This window comes from Gracilinanus agilis, chromosome 4, assembly GCF_016433145.1.
Source record: "Gracilinanus agilis isolate LMUSP501 chromosome 4, AgileGrace, whole genome shotgun sequence".
Taxonomy (NCBI): Eukaryota; Metazoa; Chordata; class Mammalia; order Didelphimorphia; family Didelphidae; genus Gracilinanus; species Gracilinanus agilis.
The window spans coordinates 220,337,252-220,354,061 of record NC_058133.1 but is presented as its reverse complement, the minus strand read 5'-3'; the positions used below and the strand labels follow the sequence as shown (position 1 = coordinate 220,354,061).

The window sequence follows — 16,810 nt, the reverse complement described above, 5'->3', positions numbered from 1 at the left end:
ATGTCTACCCTAGCCTAGCGGAAGCCCTTCCCTTCCATGCAGTAGGAAACGGGGATAAATTGCACCTTAGGTCATCCCTAGCCCAAAGCACCGGTAGCAACGCAAGAGTTTGGAAATTGCGGATTGAGAATGGAGATGGGCTTGCCACCTTCCTTTTATGAACCTGCGACCACCGCCCCTCTTCTCCCTAGGTAATAGAAGCGCCAAAGACCTTACAGCAGTCTTGGCAAGCCAGCTCTTAGCACCTCCTGTCCCAGCATCCTCCCCCCCTTCCTGCTTGTAGAACTGAAACACTCCCGAGCGAACAGGAATTTTAGGGGGAGGGGGAGCTGGGGCTGGGGCTTGGTGTGTGTGTGTGTGTGTGTGGGGGGGGAGCCAAGGGTCCTGCGCAGCGCTCCCGGAGGTAGTGACTGTGATCTTGACCGTGGCTGTGGCGACTTGGAGCCGCCCTTTGAAAAACAGGTTCCTTCCAGTTTGGGTGTGAGGCGCTTGCGGCTCCTTTAAACTCAGGTTCCTCTGGTCTCCCATTCCCTTCCTTTCCCCGGTTTCATCAATCTGTAGATAGAATCCTTAGCCCCACCCTAGGCTCAAGGAGCAGGGTCCCAGCTTGCCCAAAAGGAGCGCAATCAGTTGCTTTGCCTCTGGAGCTGCCCTGCTGCAGCCACCGTTAAGCTGTTAGGATTGGGAGAAGCCGAATGCGCAAAGGCTGAGTCAGCATATAGCTCGGAGCTAACCCCTCCCATCTGGGAGATAGATGGCTTATCCTTGACTAGAAAGTTTACAGGAAAGCGCTAATATCTCATTTAAAGGGCTATCCCAAACCTTTTGCTTTGGTTTTGAGCCACTTCTCCCCTTTTCAACCCCCCACCCAATACAGAATGGCTCTCAGTCACAGAGTATGATGAAGGAACATGTTTTCTAGAAGGTACAAAGTATATATGCACCGTTTTCCATATATGGATTATATGTTTATACAAATGATACGTAATGCATAATACACGCAATACAAAGTAAGATATATGTTGTATATCACATGCATACATATGTGTATGCATATTTATTTATTTGTTTGTTTGTTTATTCATTTACTTATTTATTTTGGTCAACATGACAGGAAATCTTCAGTGAGTACCCAACAAATCTGTGCTTGGCCCTGTGCTGTTTAACATTTTTACTTATGACTGATAAAGGTATGCTTATCAAATCTGTAGATGATGCAAAGCAATTTTGTGAGGGATAACTAAAATTGAATGGCAGGCAAGAACCAAAGAGTTTTGTACTGACTAAGACTACATTCAGTAGGGATTAATTTAAAGTCACATTTGGGTACAAAAAAAAATAAGCTTCATGTGTACAAGATGAGTCAGAGTTAGACATCAGTTGGTCTGGAAAAAACGGAAGAGAGAATCCTAGTGACTACAACTTCGATATGAGTGATCTATGATACATTAGTTCCCCACAAAGCAGATATCATCCTGAAAGGTATTTGGTGAGTTTCAGAACGTCTAGGAATAGGAAGGTGATATTCCTTCTGTGCTCTAAACTGAAACCTCTTATGGAGATTCCTATTGTGTTTAGGCCCCGGGTGCTATAGTTTAAGGACAATGATGAAATGGACCTCTTCTAGAGAAGGACAACCAGGATGGTTAAAGATCTTGAGTCTATATCATGCGAGATAGAATGAAAGAACTGGGTAAGAGAAGACTTGAGAAGTAGAATGCAAGACTTCATCATGTCTATACTAGATGTCCTCAAACCTTTCTCCCTCTTTCAGTTTGTATAATGTCTTTCCCAGTGAGTTCAGAGATAACAGGATTGCCTTTTGACTTTCATTGTATCGCCAGCACTTTGCACAGTGCTTAATACATGTTTTTTGATTGCCTGGATAGCTGTGTATTTTAAGAGCTGTCTTTTGGAAGATGTATTCTAGTTGTACTGTTTGGTCCTGAAGGGGAAGGGCAGAGCCAGGAGTAATGGTTAGAAATTACAAAAAGACAAATTTAGACTTGAAGTCAAGTATATTGAGCATTTACCATGAGGCACTGAGGATGTAAAACAAGAAAGTAAGGGAACTAGAAGGTGAAGTTACAGAAGATACTCTCATGGAAGCCAGGCAGCCATTGTGGAGGTTAAAGCAGATTCATCTGGTGGTGGAATAGTGACTAGGGTGAGCCAGAAATGGAAAGTGAACCATGGGACTGGGCCCTTTCTAAGGATAAAGCAGTTCTGCATAATTACTCACCAATAATTGAGTTGGCCTCAGGGTAGGATTGTCCCCAAGCTGCTGGTATGCAGGTGGAGCAGAAGAGTATAGGAATAGAGGGGAGAATTGTCCAAAAGTGGAATAATCTGCTTTGGGGGGTGGGAGTGGTTACTCTTTATCCCACTCACTTCCTTGGAGTTTTTCTGACAGAGGCTGGATTACTATTTGCAGAAGTATGTTATAATGGGATTTTCTTCAGCTATGATTTGAACTAGATGATTCTTTGGTACTTCTAAGAGAATGTCAGCACCATTTAAATTTGAGGTCCCCAATAGTTCCTGACCCTAGTTCAGTGATGGCAAACCTATGACACGCGTGGCAGCACTGACACACAGCCATTTTTGATGACACAAGGCTGCATACAGAGAAGTATGGGGCCGCATGCTGAGGATGAAACATTTGCTGTAGTGTAGTGTAGACACTGCACTATAGATGACAATTCTGCCTATATTGATTTACCTATTTTTGGTTTATTAAATATAGTTATATATTACAATTATACGTTTTTGTTAGTTAAACTATAAATATTGAGAAATTATGGTTTTTTTCTTGAAGTGACATACCACCCAAGTTATGCTTGGTTTTTTGGTGAATTTTGGCACACCAAGCTCAAAAGTTTGCCCATCATTGCCCTAGTTGTAGCTTTACTTGATTCTATGCCTAAAATGCTCTTCAGCCTCCTCACCTCTAACTACCAATTAAGCCTATCAGGTTTTTATATCTGTGGAATACACTGAGAGATGTCCTTCAAATCTTGCCCTAGGAAACCAACTTTAGCTAAGTCAACAATCTACTTCTCTGCAGATTAGACTTTCTAATATGCCTAGAAGAAGACCTTCATCCTTAGGGGTCATAGCAACGATGTATGGAGAACTCAACAACTGAAAGATGTACTTTGGGAGTTTAGGGGATAGTGGAGAAGAAATGTAAGCAAATTAAATTTTAATTAAAATTCTTCCTTGCCACTTAATTTCTTTTAGGTCCCAGAAACCAAAGTTAAAATGCTTGGGAATATAATGAATGTTTATTTGATCTCTAAGTATGTGTAATTTAATGTCACTCATAGACTGTTGATTTTGCACATGGCGTGACACAAAAGGGAAGAAGATAATAACATATTTGGTGAACTTCTGGAAGGGCAGAAATAAAGAGTGTCATAGGATGGACAGGTATGAATGACTTCAGCATCAAGAACACTGATTTTCATTGTACTGAAAAGGAAGGAAGTGTCAGTTAGTAGAGATTTCTGCTAAATAGAATTCCACATAAACCAATCCTTACTGTATGGAGTCCAGTCTAGGAAAACAGACTTCAGGCTATGTTACTTCTACCACCACTTGGTTGCAGGAAGTCAAACAATCTACCTTTATGAAGGAGATGCAGATGCCTCATTTTCTCTGGCACTTAGTAGGAATCACAAACAACAAATTCTTGTTTTTGTTGTTGGCTTAAAAATGGAGATGAATATTCCAAGTCCTAAAGCATGATAAGTAGATTATTAAGGATAAGATAAAACTGAAAAGAAAAGCCTAGGACAACAAAAGGCTTTTAAAAAAAGCTGTAATAGGAGAAAGGATCAAAGTCTCTTAATTCTATTTTGTTTTTCTTTCTTTTGTTTGTTTTCTTTGTAAAGGAGAAAATGATTAACCTTTTGATCAAGTGCTGATAAAGTGTCAAGTTTGAAGATAAGGAAGATGAACCTTTGTATTAGAAAGGACAAAAGAAAGTTGACTAGCCGGCCTTGATAAACAAGATAAGTAAGGAGAGATAATAGGAAGGTAATTAATTGCCCTTAATGAATCCAGATCTCCTGGTCCAGATGCTCTACACCTTGAATTTGATTACTGAACTGATTTCATTGATATTTGAAAAATCAAGGAAAACTGGCAAGATACCACAAAGAATGGAGGAGAGGAACCTCAATTTTCAAAAAAGATAACAGTTTACAAACTTATTCAGTGAGCTTGACTTTGATTCTTGGGAAAATTCTTCTAAGTATCATTAACAAAGATGGTTATAAAACATCTAGTTAAGGAAGAAATAGTTACATAGATTTCCTGACTTCATCCTCATTTCCTTGACAGGATTTCTAAACTAGTAGATGAGGGTATAGGTATAATTTACTAGATTTTTGCAAATGCTTCAATAAAATAGCTTTAGATAGCTAGGAGGTACGTTGAAGAAAGCACTGAAGCTTGGAAATAAGAAGACTTAGGTTTAAATCCAGACTCAGTCTCTTATTAGTTATGTGACCCTGAGCAAGTCACTTAACCTTTGCCTCAGTTTCCTCAACTGAAGAGAAAATAGGGATAATAATACTACCTACCTTGCAGGATATCAAACTGGAAAAACAAGAATCGACTAAAGCAGTTACAAAGAGCAAGTTTTTAATCAGGACAAGGGAGACAGAGTTCTTACAGCCACCACGAAGACATACACCTAAACATATACCACACAGAGCCAAGCTCTGGGACTCTAGGAACAATGTCTCTGGGAAAATGCTCTATGAATGGGATTGTCCATCTTGGGAATTTCCAATGAACTGAAGAACTTAGAGTACTGTATATACTCTGGGGAATGAAGGAAAGGAAGGACAATTGATTGGCTTACTTGGAGGCTAGCTAGGGTGATATCTCAGTCACTCTATGCTGGGTGCTTAATGGGTGTTTGATGGCTTATTATTCATTCTGTGACAAGAGTCATTTTGGGAGTTCCTTGAAGACAAGTTCCTAAGGGACAAAGGTTAATTTGGGGGTTTCGTAAAACAAGGTCATCAAAGGGTCATTATGAACATTGAAGGAGATGATAATTGTAATTGTATTTAGTAGAGTACTTGCATATTGTAAGTGATTTATAAATGTTAGTTATTATTATTAGTAATAGTTATCTGCTATTTTGTGGAGAAAATATAGAAAGATGAATTAGATGCCTATAGTAAGTATGAAATTGGGGTAAATCAAGGATTACTAAGCACCCATCTTGGAAGGGACTGGAAGCTAACCCCATGGAACTCTGAGAGACTTCTGTTTGGGAGGGACCAACAGCAAGAAGAGTTTGGTGAAAATTCTGGATTCTAAACTGCCAAAGACTCCTGAGAGGATATTCAAGTCTGGGGTGGGCTGAGGGTGGATGGTTGTGGGTGGCTGGGAGGTTCTGGATGGGAATTTAGCTCTTCTGAACCCAAAATTCAGGGGCAATCTGGAGATTTCAACAGCAAAATCTTTTTACTGACTTCATTGCCAATGAAGAAGACACTGAAAAAGTTGTGCTCCATAATTGGCGGTAGTTCCTGGACAATGGAGGGAGCAGACACTTGGGGGACCCTTCCTTGATCCCTCTTATACCACTTCCTTGTAGTTATTCCCCTGCTTGTTAGATAGTATTGAGGTTAGGATATTGTGAGGGGAGGGAGAGTGAGTTTCTGAGTCAAAGCTACAGAAGAAACCAGAACTGCTCTCTTGTTGTGGGGTTTATAGTTGATAGAGAAGTTATCCCTGTACCGTCCTCCTTCATAAATCCTCTAACATCCCTTACCCTGTTATACTGAATTCCCTCATTCTTATAATAAATATTTGTTTATTAGTGGTAGTTTGGAGTTGTTACTGTGAGGGGAGGAAGACTGACCTTGTGGTTGAGGGGAAGACAAATACCAAACACCATCTTGAAGGGCAAAGCTACTAGAACTTAGGAATGGGGAAGCTTGTCTCCATAGTACTGGCTCTGGGGGGTGGAATCCCATCCATTAGGGTCACAACCGATCCCTAACACCTTCCTTCAACATTCCCATTATAGCTTTGCCAGTTTGGGAAGCTCACTGAATTATTCTCTCATAGGTCTTCCCTGGGGTGTCGGTGAGTGAATAGCTGATCTGGCCCATTGAAAGCTAACAAGGGAGGGGAGTCCAGATTCTCACCGCATTTACCATCAATAATCACACATACACTATATAATCAGATAGATTGCAATCTAGTTGGGTGGGCTGAACTCAAAGAACAATTGTCAATGGTTAAGTGTCACCATGGCAGGAAGTCTCCTGTTGAATATCTAAGGCACTAGTACTTGGTGCTGGACTGTTTAACATCAATGACTTAAATAAAGGCACAGGTGGCATGTTTATCAGATTTGCAGATGAAACTAAGCTGTGAAGGATAACTGGATCAGAAGTATTAAACTCTTGACCACATTGTTTTGGCCAAATCAGAATATAATATATTTGAGAAACATTTAACAAAAGAAATGCAGTTATGATAAAACAGATATGTCTTAAATCAATGTATCTTATAGAGATCCTTTGTACAGATTTCCCATTTCTATTTGAGTTAACACTGCTGAACTGAATCATCCAGTCAGGATCCAAAAGGATTTTTGAGAAGCTAGAGAAGTAATGACAAACCTTTTAAAGATCAGGTGCAGTGCCCTGCCCTGCTCCAAGAGACCAAGTGCCATGCCTGACCCCCCCCAGAGACTGAGTACCCCCATCCCCCCATTACCCCAGACAGGGAAGAAGTGCTCTCATTAGGCTGCTGGGAAGAGAGGAGGGTGAGTCAGGAATGCAGAGTGGGGGAGAGGAGTGGCCCGAGTGCTTCACTCCCCTCCAGCTATGTGCCACACTGTGAGCTATGCTCCCCTCAAACCTAGCTCCTCTTCACCCCCACCACAAGAATCACCTTTGCCACAGACTCGACAGACTGCCATCTGGTCTGCATCCTTACATGGCATATGAACCTTACCTAAAGGGGAAAGGGAGGAAGTGTTCCCATTAGGAGGGTGATGTGAAAAAATGTCCTCAGGAACATGGAGAGGGGGAGGGGAGCAGCTCCTTCGAGTCCCTCTGGCTTTCTAGTAAGGATGGCACCTGTGCCCACAGAGAGGGTTCTGTGTGCCCTCCTTTGGCATACATGCCACAGGTTCACCACCATGGGGCTAGAGCATTGGGCAGAATTTAATATGATATCTAGTAGGCATAAATGTAAAGTCATGTATTTTATGATAAACAAATAAAATTACCAAGTATAAGATGGGGGAAGTATGGATAGTTGGCACTTCCGAAAAAAATCTTTGAGCTTAATGTGAGTCAACTTGGGATGTGGAAGTTAGAAAAGGCCAATTTTGAATTTCTGTCTTGAATCTGATTAGGCTTCCAAGAATAGGTAAGTGTACTTTGAGTTCATCACACCTTATCTGTATGATGTTCAGTTCTGGCCGCCATAGTTTATGAAAGACATTAATAAGATGGAGAATATTTGAAGAAGGCAGCTAGGATGGTCGTTAAATAGAAGCTGGATGATCCCTTGTTAGGTAAGTCATAGTGGGGATTCCTTGGAAGAGAATTTATGAGATCCTCTAGTCCAACTTTTATTTTCAGATGGAGAAACTGAGCCACATAAAGGTAAAGTGACTTGTCTAAGGTTATGGAAGCAATAATGGTAGAGCCAGGCTTTTAACTAATTAAAAAAAATTTTAAGCCAGTCTTATGACTTCAAATCAAGGGACTTTAGATCCAAGTAGACCTGTGCCATTTACTAGCTGTGGGGTAAATTATTCCACTACCTTGAGCTTTTATTTTCTTAGTTAAAGGTAGTAATACTCTTATTACACATCTCCTATGATGGTTGTGAGGTATGAAAATATTAGCTAGTCTATAATGGAACAAAAAGAAATGGGCATAATTTATAGCAGAAAGGAGTTAGTTCTGAAAGAGGATAGTTCCACCAAAGTTCTTAAATAATGGATTGCATTTCCACTGGAGATGGTTTAGGTCAGTGATGGTGAACCTTTTAGAGACCCCCCCCCCCAGTGCCATGCCATCCACTTCCAATCAAGTGCTGGGTATGGGTATCCCACCTTACTCCACACAGAGGAGGGATAAAGCACTTCCATTGGGCTACAAGGCAGAGGGGCCGGTGAAATGAGGAATATCCTCAGCAAGTGTAGATAGGGCAAGGAGAGTGGCCCAAGCACTTTGCTCCTCTCTAGCTCTGTTGCCTATGAACTGCTCACCTTTACCCCCTGTGTGCTCCCATTGGGCTGCTGGGCAGAGGGGTAGATGATGTGAAAGAATGTTGTTAGGCATGGTGGAGAGGGGGAAGGGAGCAACTCCACCTAAGTCCCTCTGCTTTTCTATTAACAAACTTGGGGGTGGGGGTGGCCAAGTGCCCACAGAGAGCATTCTATGTGCCATCTTTGGCACCTGTGCCACAGGTTTGCCATCACTGGTTTAGTTATTTTCCTGGAGTATGGATTTGGAATGAATGAATGGAATGGAATGAAACAGTTCAATTCAATTCAACCAATATTTGTTAAATATTGACTTGTATTCAGAGTCCTATGTTATAAAGGACACATAGGAACAGATAATCCAGAATAATTGATAATTTTCTAAAACATTTTTGGTATGAAGACCTGGACACACATTTTTAGACACATACATTTTATCTCTTCCCTATCCTCCTATGTCTGTCTTTCTTGCTGCTTAGCCAGGAGAAAAGTAGAACATCTATTTTTAGGTAATTGAGACAATTATGAAGTCAAGGCCCTTCTTATATTGTCAGTTTCAAATTCATTGTTCAGCTATCTCTTTCACATCATGGGGGTTAGGAACACGGCACCCATGGGATCTGAGATCTGGAAAATCTACATAAAATTTTTTGGCTCTCAATTTTTACCAGAGAAGAAGTCTGAAGTTTTTCTTTTATGAGGTGTTTACATAACCTTACATGCATTTATGAGTTACTAAACTTTTTAAACGATCTCTACATTTCTATCTTCTGTATGTCATCTGCTGGCTTTTGCATTCTTTTTAACAAATTTCAACTTTTTACTTATTTTAACTTTAAAAAATAAATTGTATATATTTGTGGTATTAAGAGAGAAAATATGTTGATATTATGTAATACTATACATATATTTTATGTATTTTTGAGTTTCTAAATTTTTTCTTGTGTCATTGGTGGCTTCTGCAAAATTCTCCAAATAATTCCCATTTAATTTCTTATGCCACCCCATAATATTTCAAAACTACATGGGGAAAGACAAGATATGGAAGAGATACCTGTATGTTTGCTGAATAGTTCAGAATTGAATTCCTACAAAACCAGGCCCTTGCATATTCAGCCTCCTGGAGGCAGTATGGAAATTTGTTCCTTGTCAGTGGTAATCAATATACCTCTATTCCCACTTCTAAAACAAAAACATCTTACTATTTAGCTCTAAATAACAAAAGAACATTTGGAATCTTGGTACAGAACCAGGAAAAAATGGAGTTAAGAACTTTTATTTCTAATCTCTTGTGCTTATTACATCTACCTCAGGAAAGTGTCTTAATAGTCCTTCATTAAAATAAAGCAAACCATTATGGTAAACTTTGAAAACTCTTATACACATTCCTGGAAAATAAACTATATAACCTATTTATACACAACTTTTCTTTCTTTACTGCGTAGGGAAATTTGCATGAAAATAAATTTATTTGTTCACAGTTGGCGTTCTTGCTTTCCATCAAAGTTATAGTCCTCAAACTCTTTTTTTTTAATTAAAAAAAAATTTTTTTTTTAAATCCTTACCTTCTGTCTTGGAGTCAATACTGTGTATTGGCTCCAAGGCAGAAGAGTGGTAAGGGTAGGCAATGGGGGTCAAGTGACTTGCCCAGGTTCACACAGCTGGGAAGTGCCTGAGGCCAGATTTGAACCTAGGAACTCAGGTTCCTAGGCCTGGCTCTCAATCCACTGAGCTACCCAGCTTCCCCCAGTCCTCAAACTCTTAATGTTTGTTGGTTAAGCAAACTTGACACATTGGATTGCAATTAAGAATAAAACATTTACCAGTCCTCTAAAGGCCAACCTTGGAGTAAGTTCACTGAATTGTTCAGAGTTTAAAGCCTAGAGTTCTTTGAGTGTGGGCATATATGTGCTAACCCCTCAGGAAATAGGCTTGGTCTTCAGTCAAAATTTTATCTGGAGAAGAGTGTGTTTTGGGTATCCTTGACAACAAAGGAGGGTAGGGAAGACTAGAGAGTTTGCTTATGAATACCTCCAACCTCTCCCCCAATTCTCATTTAGCTAAAGTCAGGGTTTATGTTGGTAAGTATTCACTTCATTGAACCAGAATTAATACTTTGAAATTTGAGAACTTATATTTGTGTAAAGAACTTGATAAAGTAGTTTCTAAGTACATTTTATCCTTAATCCACAAGCATTTATTAAGTGTGTGCCAGGCACTGTGCTGGACCCTGGGGATACAGAGAGAAAAATGAAATTGTCTCTGCTTGCAATGAAAGTTCTTCCTTGGTCCTGTACCTTTTAAGGATGTCATTCAGAGAATCTACCTTCTCAGACAATTTTCTACCCAGACCATGGGATTTCATCATGTCTCTGGGTGGGCTACTTTTCTCTCCCTCCTTATTTCCCCTTTTCAGTTTCTGTATTGGCTTCCCTTTTAGATTGTATTGTCCTTAAGGGAATGCACTATCTTATATCTTTGTACTCTTAGCACGTAGAACAATGCCTGGCACATAGTAGGTATTTAATATTGACTATCTTTTCAGAATCTTTATATCCTTCCATCTCTTAGAGGAAGGTGAAAATAATAAGGTAGGTGGATAGTTTTATTCCAATAGTGGTCTTAGGAGAAGAGAAAAGAGGGGCTGGTGACTATACTGGAGAGGACTAGAGAGTGAAATCATTATATAATAGAAGTGGATAACATAGAGGCAAGGGCTCCATGAGTCTTACTTTTATATGAATCGGATAAAGGGAAACTTGGAACAACTAGCTGGCTCAGTGGATAGAGAGCCAGGCCAGGATTCTGGAGGACCTGGGTTCACATTTGGCCTCAGACACTTCCTAGCTATGCAACTGGGGACAACTTAACTCTAATTTGCTTAGCCCTTACCATTCTTTGGCCTTAAAACTGATACTTAGTATTGATTCTAAGACAGAAGGTAAAGGTTTCTTTTTTTTTTCTTTTTTTTTAAAAGGAAGACTGAGTGCTACACACTTCTAAGCTACTCCCTCCCCCAGATTTTAATATAGGATCATGTTAAGCACAAAACAGAAATAGGAAAGGATAAATAGAAAGAAAGAGTGCATTGGATTCTGAGAAGAAAGGCAGGATAGGTAAGGGGATAGTCATAAGCAAAAACAAAATCTAATGTTGGATAAGGAAATATAAAGGAGGAAAAAAGGAAGAGAGAATAAAAAGCTGGGATTAGAATAAGGTAAAGAAAAGAGAAGAGCTACAACAGAAAGGAAACAGGTCATTATAAGATTATATATGTTGGGCAAAAACCCCCTCTTTCTTACCACCTTTTTATTTATAAAGTTGGAAGTTGGATTAAAGAGACAAAAAGGACAAAGGACAAGGGGTCAAGAAATATACAATTAACAATAATAACTGTGAATGTGAATGGGACCAACTCACCCATAAAACAGAAGAGGATAGCAAAATGGTTTAGAAAATAGTCTGACAATATATTGTTTTTCAAGAAACACTTCAAAATCAAAGATATAAAGCAAAATATGCTTTAGCTGAACTAAAAAAGCAGATGTAACAATCATGATTTCAGATAAGGGTATAGTAAACCTAGATAAGATAAGAGATAAGAAAGGAAATTACATCTTGTTTAAAGGCATGATAAAAAAATTGGTACAATACTTAATATGTATATATGTAGTTATATATTTATATCTCATTTAAATGTTTAAAGAAAAAATTGAATTAAAAGGAGAAATAGACAGTAAAACTATAATGGTGGGGGACCTTAACTTCCCCCTTTATGAAAGATTAAAAATGAAGTTAAGGACCTGAATAGAACTTTTTGAAATTTTTTTATTTTTAAAAACTCTTAATTTCCATTTTAGAATTGATACTAAGTACCAGTTCCAAGACAGAAGAGCAGTAAAGGCTGGACAATTAGGGTTAAGTGACTTGTCCAGGGTTACACAGCTAGGAAGTATCTGCAACTGGATTTGAACCCAGAACCTCCTGGCTTTCTATTCACTGAGCCACTTAGCTGACCCCTGAATAGAACTTTTAAAATATAAAAAATGATTGATCTCTAGAATAGAAAGGAATTTGCATACTTTTTATGTAGATATGACACCTGTATAAAAAAAGTGAACATATATTAGGGCTTAAAGACCTCACCAAAAAGGTAAAAAAGAATACATCATTTATAGGTCATAATGCAATAAAATTACATTCAATAAAAGGCCATTTTTATTGTTCATTCGTGTCAGTAATGTCCAGCTCTTTGCGACTCAGTTTGTGGTTTTCTTGGCAAAGATGCTACAGTGGTTTGTCAGTTCTTTCTCCAGCTCATTTAAGAGGGAATTTAAAAAATGATTAGTTTTAAAGACTAGTTCAAGAAAAACTGGTAGGTCAAAGAATAATTTGTAACAACAATAGATATTTCCTCAATGATAGTAATGAGACAAAATGCCTCATCTATGGGATGCAGCAAAAACAATTGTGAGAGGGAAAATCCTTGACTAAAAAACAAAGTAGAAATTGTAGAAAATAAGGAAGAGAATAATAAAATTGAAAGCAAAAATAACCATCAAATTGACAAATAAAACAAGTAATGGTTTTTCTAAATTAAAAAATCAATAAAATATATTGTTAGATCACCCACTTTAAAAAAAAAAAAAGGGAAAACCAAATTCTTTTTCTCAAGGAACTCAGAGCAGTATCATGGAGACCCAATGAATTGAAAGCATATCCTGAGGAAAGGGTGGTCAGCTATATCAACTGATAAGGCACAAGATGGGGAAAAGGCCAACGAATTTATCAATAGATTATTAGTGACCAAGTAGAAGTCAGTAAAGTGGGAAACAAGTATATTTGAAAATATATCAGCATCTAGGTTGAAGTTGCCAACAACATATAGCATTAGGTTCAATAGCTTCTTTCTCAAAGACTATGTTGTTGCATTCACTTTAAAAGGCAAGATATTCTTCAGAGACTAAAAACTTAATTGTCATTCTGAATAGATTGTGTACTTCTGTAGCTGAAGAGAGACTGAAAGAATTGGGAGAAAGGATGAAGAGGATTTCTTTACTGAGAGAACTCTTTTTAACTCTTATCTCATAAAGAAACATTATGAAGAGAATTCTTGAAAGTCTTTGCTATCCTCATAAGTGAATGGTGGGACTGTGTTCCAAAAGTGAGAAGTCAAGAATAACAGTAACAGAGATGACTCTGGTTGTCATCTTTTTCACAGTTGAAACACTGTAAATGTCCATTCCTTGTTACATTGTTAATAAATTATATAGCCAGTAACATTGATATTTAAGCATAGGAGATTAGGAATTTTGATATTTAGAGAGGCTTGAGCAACTGTGGGAAATGTGGTTTTTATGGAGCAGTAAGCAGTTAATTTACTAAAGGCTTAAAAGGCTCAGAGAGCCACTGCATTTTTAGAAATTGATATGGAAATACTCAAACATGCCATTGTATTACCTTAGAGAAGTGGTATCAGATTAAAATAGAAATGGACCCACCGGGCTGTGTATTGGCTTAGTTTTAAATTGTAATATTATCTATGTTTTATTGTATTCATATTTGTTTTGTTAAATATTTCCCAATTACATTTTAAACTGGTTTGGCCACACTTGAGAGTATTGTGGGCTGTATATGGCCTGAGGCCCACATATCTGATATTTCTGCTTTATAGTTAGGGAGGACGAAAATTGATATGGCATTAACTCAAGTATCAGGCTCTGAACTATGGAGCTATACATGACAGTAATTGACTCTAAAACTGCCGTAAAAAGAACGGGCTTTGGGGAGAAAAGGACAATTTGAGCTATCTATCTATTTGGGCTAGTGGATAAAACAGCCATCACCATCTGGATTGGATGATGTGTCAGGATGGAGTGACCCTTACAAATACGGAGTCTACTGAGTGAAAATGGTAGGAAAAGGACTTGGAAGTTGCAGAGAGGAGCAAGAAGCATGCTTATGTATTCTTTCTTCTGGATCAATGTTTTGGGGGCTTGAGAGATGATATATGCAGTATATCCTCTGGAGGAAGCCAGGTTTCTGTGATTGTAAGGAGAGGAAGAAGTGTAATAGAAAGGGTACTTTTAAAATCATAAAACGAGAGTTTTTCTGCAGGGTACAACCTATAATATTCTCAACATATAATATCCATTTCTTTTTAAATAGAGACTATTTAAAGAAAAGACAATGAGTTTAGGGAATGCCTTTAGTTAAAGGGTAGAAGGAATAAGAGAAGTCAACGGTGGAACTAGGAAATTAAGAGGTTGATAACATGTAAAAAGCTTGTGCAAACTTGTGTAGGCTCAGGCAGATCATTTCCCCCCCTATTTCTTCATGTGTCAAGTGAGAATGCTAAACTAAGTCTCCAAGATTCCTTCAAGTTCAAAATTCCATTTCCTGTCATTATTTGTTTTCAATTATATAGGTCACTGCTCCATTTAGTTAGTGAGGAATTAACTGCCAAAAGGAAAAAAAAATTGTACCACTTATATATCAAGTCTTATATATCCTCTACCAGTCAAATTCCTTGGAAAAAAGCTCTCAATACTGGTTTCTATTTTCTTATCTTATTCATTTCTTAACCCATTTTCAATATAGCTTCCAATCTCCATATAGCTGATACAGTTCTCTCTCTAGGATTACCATTAATCTGTCAATTGCCAAATTTTATGACTATTCCTTGTTCCTTACTTTTTGACTTCTCTGTAGCATTTAATATTATTGAAACCCACCTCCCTTCTTTAGTTTTCAAGACTCTTCTTACTGCTACTCCTGTCTACTCTTTCCCAACTTCTTTGCATTGTCATCATCCTTGTCTCATTCTCTGTACATGAGTATTCTTCAGGGTTCTATCTTAAGCTCTCTTCTCCTCCTTCTCAACTTTCTCTCAATGTTTATATGGATTAAATTGTTGCGTCTATACAGGTAACTTCAAGATCTATATATCCAGGCCCATTCTCTTTCCCACTCTTGTCCTTCACCACCAGCTGTCTATTGGAGTTCTCCAACTAGGTGACCTGCAGGCATCTCAGATGGAACATATTTAAAAAAGAACCCATTATTTTCGCCCTCAAACCTATTCCTCTTCTCAGCTTCTCTACTTTTGTTGAGGGTATCATCATCATCATCATATTAGTAACCCCAAATTTTAAACCCTTCTCCCTCCTTTATCCCTCACATGCAATCAGTTGCCATGTCTTATGAATTTTGCCTTCATAATATTTCTCACATCTTTCTCCTCATCTTGCATACCACAACTACCCCAATTGAGGCTCCTATCAGCAATTGTCTGAATTATTGCAACAATTTTCCAATTGGACTCCTCACCTCTAGCATTGCCTCTTTTTCAACCATTTTCTCTATAGCTACCAAAATGATATTCTCAAAGCACAGATCTTGCCAATTTATAATCTGCTCAAGAAGCTCTCCATTAGCTTCAAATTCCTACCAAACTGCCTTGTTTATTGTTCCTAAGACACATGCCTAGAATGCCCTTCTCATCTCTTAGAATCTCTAACTTCTTTCAAAGCTTATGAAACCTATTTTGATCTTCCTACTTGCCAGTGACCATCCTATGAAAATTCACTTGTAGATCTGTTATTAATTCTCTATGTACATAAATGTACTCTTCCAGTATAATAAAAGTTCCTTGAGGGAAAAATATGTTGTTTTTGTATTTACTTAATTTGTGAATAATTGTAGTATAAGTTTAGCTAATTAGATAACATTCAGGTTGATAAGCTAATTTTTATCCCATAGTCATATTTATGGGTTGCAGGATAAAACATATGAGAGCACTGAGAGTTTCCCTTTTACCTCTTCATCCTAAGGCTGCCTATGTCACCTTCCCTAGCCTGTGACACCTTTTCTAACTTATATTTCTCCTCTCCTTCATTCATTAAATAATTATGTCTTCTATGTGACAGGAACTCTTCTAGGTACTGGGAATTCAAAGACATACACACAGAAACAGTCCCTGCCTTCAAGGAATTAAAATTCTGTTAGAGAAGTGGGGAAACAACCTATACACAGAAAATTAAATACAAAATATAAACAAAGTAGGACACAAATAATTTCTGGGGGAGGGTCAGAAGAGGACACTAGTAATTAGGGGCAACTCTATACTTCTTGTTGTAGGTGGTACTTGGACTGAACTTTGAAGGAAGCTAGGGATTCTAATAGGAAAGGGTAGGAGAGATATATATTCTAGGCAAGGGGCATGTCTTGTCCAAAAGCATAGATATAGGAGATAGAATGTCACATAATGAGAACAAGTAGACCAGTTTAGCTGGAACTAAGAATGCATGAAGGAGAGTAATTTACCTGGAAAAGTAGGGTGAGGGCAGATTGTGAAAGATTTTGAATATTAACTACAATGCAATGTTGTTGTACTCACTTTCATATAAGTTCTTCCAAAGTGATATGTACAGCCATGATATATGAACCTCAGTACCTATAGTGTTGGCAACTTCTCTCCTTCTGTCCATTCATGTGAACACATTTTTTTGTAAACATATTTTACTAATTACATGTAATAATAATTTTACA

The 16,810-nt window shown here is 38.1% G+C and overlaps 1 protein-coding gene across 1 annotated transcript in view; it reads left to right on the top strand.

Annotated features, from left to right (window-relative positions):
* The window catches only part of ARSG (arylsulfatase G), a 200,204-nt gene that overhangs the window by 52,157 nt on the left and 131,237 nt on the right, over nt 1-16,810 (top strand). The gene's annotated exons all lie outside the window — the stretch shown is intronic.